Genomic DNA, 7,438 nt, shown 5'->3' with positions numbered 1-7,438 from the left:
ACAAACAACTACAGATATATTTACGAGTTACCCAGAGAGAAGTAATCAAATGATTGATGTGTCAGATGATATTTCAACTTTGCATTTCTTTAGAAAACTGCAAAGTACTTTCTACAATGAGAATACTAACCTGTATTTTGACCAAGAGTGTAGAAAATTTCCTTTTCTCACACTCTGACCAACATTATTACATTTTGAGTTTTTTAAGGGCAGGTTTTAACTATGTGCAGAAGAACCCCAGACTGGCCTTCGACTCAAATCCTCTTACTCCAAACTGCTAAATGCTTGGAATTATAAGCCTTTTCCACCACACCTGGTTCCTTAGATTTTTTTTTGATAAGATTTATAATAGTTATGAAGTAGTATCATAGTAATTTTCAATTGCATTTCTCTAATGACTTCTGTTCACAAAGCATTAACCCAGCATAGAAGTGGTATTAAAAACTACTTTGTAAACACACTAGCACTTTTCAGGGCTTTTTGGAAAACATGTCTATTCAGAACTTTTGTCCATTTTTAATCGTTTCTTGTTAATCTCATCTTTAATCTCTCTATATAAAATCAATACTTAATTCAATATAGTAAAAAGGAAAAAATTAAGCAACTCCTAACATTTTTCAATTTTCAATAATATATTGTTTAAATCATTTTCTGTTTACACTTAAGACTATATAAATAAATTTAGTTAGACCTTTTACAAGGCTATATGTATTTTATTTATGTTTCATTCATGACTTTTTCCAAAGCTTGTGTGTCTAATTTTTCTAGGTTTCTTTCAGTTTCATGTAGTTCAGATTTCAAACTGAAGTATAAATTGAAAAACGCAAAAAAATAAAAATAAAAACAATAGAGTTCCTCTCATCTGATGATGTCTCTACAAGTATGAGGAAAAAGTTCAATCTTCTATGGACCTTTGTTTGGCTATCAAAAAGAGAATTAATTCTTCTAGGTCTTCCCTATTTTTTAAATTTAACTTAAATGATGTAAAACACAATATACTACTCAGAGACTTTTACCTTTTCATCAGTTTTGCACATTTTCATATTGACTTCACCTCAGTCTACAACATTCCTTCATTATTCTGTCCCTGATGTTTTTATACTGCCAAGACATAATAAAACCAGTTTGATTTACAGCATGAGAAGGTATCCACCTGGCTGATTTTGAAGCAGAGCATGGTCAATAGAGAACAGCCCTTCTGCTTTTCTCATTACATGTAATGGCTTCTGTAATACTTATTGCATTCTATTTACTATTTAAAAAAAACTGCTGTCTAGTTTGTGATCATTTGGTTAAATACCCCAAAGTGGTATTGCTGGATCATAGAGGAGCTCTACGTGGAGTCTTTGGAGGAACCTCAATACTACTTTCCAAAGCTGTTGAACAATAGTACAATTGAACAATAGTAATGCATTAAGGTTCCCTTCTGTCCACATCCCTTCCAGCATCTGCTGTTATTAGAGTTCTTGATCATAGCCATTCTAACTGGGGTAATATGGTATCTCAATGTTGTTTTGATTTGCATTTCTTTTATGGCTAGAGAAGTTGAGCATTTCTTCATGTGTCTATTGGCCATCCTCCTTTCCTCTTCAGAGAAGTTTCTCTTTAAGTCTTTAGCTCACTTATTTATTGAGCAGTTGTTTCTTTGAGGATTTGTCGTTGGGGGATTTAATTTTTTTGAGTTCCAGGTATATTTTAGATATGAGACCCTTGTCCGTTACCAACACAACTATGTTTATTGCAGCATTATTTACCATGGCTAAGATATGGAACAAACCCAGATGAAAGGATGAAGAAAATGTGATATATATACACAATGGAATTCTATGCCACCATGAGAAAGAATGACATTGCCCCATTTGTTAGGAAGTGGAAAGACATGGAAAAATTATATTAAGTGAATTAAGCCAGGCCCCAAAAAACCTAGGTCCCATGGTTTACCTTATTTGCAATAACTAGTATATATCTGAGACAAGCAGAAAAGGTCAAATAAGTTGATGTTAGGTGAAATGAACCCCAAGATAAGGATTCATTTTTTTTTTCTTTATTGCAATTGTTTCGAACATTTATAAGATAATTTTTTGGTGATTTGTATGTCCATCCCCCATGGTATAACCCATGCTTTCACTGGATTTGATGTTTGTATAATTTGTGGAGGGGAAGGGAAAAAACAAATCGTTTAAATAGGGATGCAGGTGGACTCATTGCAATAATGAGATGTACAAGTCCTTATGTCGAAAAACAAACTTTACATCTTTGGCGGGGGGGGGGGTTGGTGGGATGAGGGGTTTGGGGGAGATGGGAAGGGATGGGAACAGGAAACAAAGAGGAGGCAACAATGCTTGATAAAAAATATACTCATTATCTTGCCCATGTAATTGTAAGCTCATTCCTAGAAGTTTACGTTAAGTTTTTCACATTTTATTTCTCTTAATTCTTAAGAAAACATTTGCTATAATTCTAATATTATTACCATTTTAGTGTTAGGAAATATTGTAATTAAAGGCACTAAATGCATGGCCCAAAGACACACAGTGGGGAAGGAAATGAGTCAAAATTTCCAAAAGTCAGCAATAAAAACAGTAGGTAAAATCCTCTCCATTCCCTTACACTCTTAATTCAATATTCATGTTGTCCAAGAAATAATAGCATAGCAATTATTGCCAACAGTAATCGTTTTCTGTCACATTTTTCTTCAACACAGACTGTGTTGGTGACATTGGGTTATCATGCTCAGACCTCAAATTGAGGTCTAAAGAGAGACAAATTTCTTCTGTTCCACAGTTCCAGTATACGTTTTAAAAAGTACTAAAATTATCCGGTAGCTGGTGGCTCACGCTTATAATCCTGGCTACAGAGGAAGCTGAGATCCGAGGATTGCACTTCAAAGCCAGCCCAGGCTGGAAAGTCTATGAGACTCTTATCTCCAATAAACCACTAGGAAAGCCAAAATGGCACTGTCGCTCAAGGGGTAGAGCACTCGCCTTCAGCTGAAAGGCACAGGGACAGCGCCCAAGCCCAGAGTTCAAGCCACATGACCAATAAAAAAAAAAGGATTAAACTTTTAAATACCATCACTTACTGTCTTTTAAGAATCCAAAAATGAAATAAATTCACATATAATCACTCCAAAATGCTGTAAAAGCTGGAGATGATAAACAAGCCTCTATGAAGTAAATTTTCTTCTACTTTTTAAAGTATTCTGAAAGCCTTGTGCTGGTTGGTCATACCTGTAATCCTGTCTACACGGGTATCTGCTCAGGAACCGGAGATCTGTGGATAACCGTTGGAAGCCAATCAGGACAAAAATATTCATGAGATTTTTTTTTAATTAATGAACTAGCAAAGAGCCAAGAATGGAGATGTAGCTTATATAATAGCTCATCAACCTAGAGAGGAATAGCCTAGCGAGACCTTGATGCACTGAATTCAAACTCTGAGAATGAAAATGCGCAGGCACGCACACACACACACACACACACACACACACACACACTCACACACACGCACACACACACATTTATTCAAAATATATTCATATCAGTGTTTTGCATTAATTTCTTTGTTAACGATATTATATGGGTAAAATAGGGGTAATATTCTCTTCCATCCCAGAACATTCTTATGTTTTTTATTGTAAAAGTACTGTACAGAGTGGTTACAGTTACATGAAAAAGGTAATGAATACATTTCCTATCAAGCATTGTTACCTTCTCCTTTGTTTTCCCCCACCATCCCTTCTTTCCCACCTCCACAAGTACACTGCCCTGCCCCCACCCCGCCTAAATTGTAAAGTTCGTTTTTCAACGTACTGTCTTGTGCATCACATTGGTGCAATGGGTCATACTGTATCCTTATTTAAGCATTTTGTTTTTTTCCTTTTCCATACCCAAATTAGAGAAGTGTATATACAAGATGGAGGTACACCAACATCAGATACAGTGAAAACAGGGGTTTAACTGTGGGGGATGCACATATAAAAAAATCACATCGTACATTATAAATACATTAGAAACAACAGAAACAAATAAAAAACCACTTGTGTCCCTATCTTGGGGTTCATTTACCTTAACATCATCTTATCTAGTCATATGCACATGCTTTTGACCTTTTTTTTTTAAATTGTGAAAATATCATACAGAGGAGTTACAATTACCTGGAAAAGGTAATGAGTACATTTCTTATCAAGTATTGTTGCCTCCTCCTTTTTTTCGCCTTACCATACCTTCTTTGTTTATCCCAGACATACATTAGTTATTGCAAATAAGGGATACCATAGGACCTATGCTTCTTTTTTTTATTGTGAAAATAGCATACAGAGGGGTTACAATTACATGGGCAAGATAATGAGTACATTTCTTATCAAGCATTGTTGGCTCCTCTTTGCTTCCCCTTCCCATCCTTTCCCATACTCCCACACTTCCCCCACCCGGTCCTCCTCCCCCCAAAGTTGTAAAGTTCATTTTTTTACATAATGACTTGTACATCTAATTGTTGCAATGGGTCCACCTGCATCCCTAGTTAAACGAATTGTTTTTTTTCCCTTCCCCTCCGCAAATTATACCAACATCAAATGCAGTGAAACATGGGTTATACCTTGGGGGAGGGGCATACAAAGCAACATAGAAATCTTCTTATAAATATGTTAGAAAAAATGCATGAAAGAAAAAAAACAAAAAACAAAAAAAACATTTGAATACTAATCTTGGGGTTCATTCCCCTAACATCAACTTATCTGAACTTTTCTGCTTGTATCAGACACATACTAGTTATTGCAAATAAGGAAAGCATGGGATCTATGTTTACTTGGGCCTGGCTTACTTCACTTCTTTGGGCCTGGCTTAATTTACTTAATATAATTTTTTCCAAGTCTTTCCATTTCCTAACAAACTGGGTGATGCCATTCTTTCTGATAGAGGCATAGAAATCCAGTATACACACACACACACACACACACACACACACACACACACACACACACACACACACACATTTTCTTGATCCATTCGTTTAGTGTGGGGCATCGGGTTTGGTTATGTAGCTTAGCTATGGTAAATAATGCTGCAATGAACATAGTTTTGCTAGTAGATTTAGTATGGTCTTGTTTGAGATCATTTGGGTGAATGCCCAAAATGAGATTGCTGGGTCTTAGGGGTGCTCTGTGTAGTCTTTTGAGGAACCTCCATACTACTTTCCAAAGCCTTTGAACAAGTTTAAACTCCCAACAACAATGCATTAAGGTTCCTTTCTGTCCACATCCCCTCCAGCATCTGTTCTTTTAAAAATCTGGAATGCTTCACGAACTTGCGTGTCATCCTCAGTCAGGGGCTATTCTTCTTTTTATTGTTCCAATGTTAGTGTATGTGCTACCGAATTGAGCACAGAACATTTTTTATATATAAAGTGTAATTGATTTTCTTAAACTAGACAATTCCACAAAAATTAAATTCAAAAGAATTGTCGTGAAATTTTAGAACAATGTATTTCTTACATAAGAACACTTTTAAGAATAAAGTCAAGATTGACATGTCAAAAACAAAATAATTCCAGTTATTTATTGTTCAACGGATGTGTAGGGGGAGGAATTCAATTATTCTGTACAAGGAACCTGTCATAATGAACACTATAGATAGTGTTAAGATTTGTTAAAAGTTTTAATGTTTTCAAAATGTTTAATTGTGGGAATTTGCTCATATATGCCAAAATTAAGACTATTTAGCAGATTGTAAAACATTTCCATAAAGCATTTAAGATTCATGGTAGCAGTCATATACTACTAAGTATGTACATTTCAGAGTTTATAGAAACTTTACTAATGAGAAGTTGCAAAGTGTTTGTGTAAAGAAGCAGAGTGAAGATTTAAGATATTAACTTCACAGTTTCTGTCAAAATTTAAGGGCTTCCTTACTTTATATGTTAGTGAGGAACAAATGATGGTAGAAGCCATATACAAATGATGAGATGAACCATAAATAATAATCTTATTGGATAACTTTAAACGCTACTCATAGCCTATAAAATTCTTGTTGAACATCATAGACTTAGAGAGTTTTAAATGTATAGCAATATAAGAAAATAATAAATCGAATATGTAGTACATTTCAAATACTGGAAACAGTGGTAAATGTTTTGTTTTTTATTTTATTAATCATTAATATTTATGTATTGGTTTTCCTTATTTGTAGCATTGTTTTCCTTGTTGTAATATAATACAACTTTTTGTAAGCCATCATTAAGAAGTGCTTTGAGAATGTTATTGAGATGGCCACATCGTTTTTTATAGGTATATGTGAATTTACAATGAGCAAAATTAGTAAGAAAAAAATATTGATTAAAATTTTATCAATTAGAATCTGAATCAGGAGTGTTGATAAATGTCCACACCTAAAAGCATAGCCCTAGACTGAAGCACTAGTGTTACAATCTTGAGCACACAAAAGTGAGACTGTGTTTTGTTTTGTTTTTCTTTTGTTTTTTTGGTTGTGGGGCTTGAACTCTGGGTCCTGGTTGCTGTCTCTCAGCTCTTCAGCTCAAGGCTAGTGCTACTACTTGAGTCACAGCACCTCTTCCATCTTTTTCTGCTTATGTAGTGCTGAGGAATCAAACAAAGGACCTCATGCATGCAAGGCAACACTCTACACTGAACCACCTTCCCAGCACCTGAGAGACTGTTATAAAAAAATCATCTAAATAACATTTACTTTCTGCTTTGGGTTATATAATGAAATAAAGAATATCTTTTTATGTTTTCTGAATGGTCATACTTCCAAATTTATATTAAATTCAGCCACTTTTTCCTTTTCTTTTTTCTTTCTTTTTTCAATTTTTAAATTTTTTATTGTGAAAATACTGTACAGAGGGGTTACAATTACATGGGCAAGATAATGAGTACATTTCTTATCAAGCATTGCAGCCTCCTCCTTTGTTTCCCATTCCTATCCCTTCCACTTTATCCTTCTCAAAGTCATGCAATATCTCTGAGAGTTTGCTTCTGTAAATATTGTTTTTGCATTGATAATTAATTCTGAGTCATTTTTATTTTTTTTATCAAAATCACTTTATATTTTATGGTTTTTATTGTTTTTTTAAGTGTGAAAATACCAGACAGAGGGGTTACAATTACATGGGCAAGGTAATGAGTGCATTTCTTATCAAGCATTGTTGCCTACTCCTTTGTTTCTCCTTACTATCCCTTCCCATCTCAGCCCCTTTACAACCCATTCCCCCTCCCCTTTCCCCAACCCGAAGTTGTAAAATTCGTTTTTCGACATAATGTCTTGTATATCTCATTGGTGCAATGGGTCCACCTGTATCCATATTTAAAAAAAAAATTTCCCTTCCCCTCCACAAATTATACCAACCTCAAATACAGTGAAAACAGGGGTTATACCATGCGGGAGGGACATACAAAGTAACAAAGAAATCATCTTATGAATAT

General features: G+C 34.8%; 1 non-coding gene across 1 annotated transcript; it reads right to left on the bottom strand.

Annotated features, from left to right (window-relative positions):
- Window positions 1-5,280: 5,280 nt before the first annotated feature.
- LOC122100947 lies at window positions 5,281-5,382 on the bottom strand. The gene has a single exon (XR_006146281.1). It is a non-coding gene; the product is annotated as a U6 spliceosomal RNA (small nuclear RNA).
- Window positions 5,383-7,438: the final 2,056 nt, after the last annotated feature.

The sequence above is a fragment of the Dipodomys spectabilis genome, unplaced genomic scaffold (genome assembly GCF_019054845.1).
Source record: "Dipodomys spectabilis isolate Male_0828 unplaced genomic scaffold, ASM1905484v1 ptg000612l, whole genome shotgun sequence".
Classification (NCBI taxonomy): Eukaryota; Metazoa; Chordata; class Mammalia; order Rodentia; family Heteromyidae; genus Dipodomys; species Dipodomys spectabilis.
This window is presented reverse-complemented; position numbering and strand designations above follow the sequence as displayed.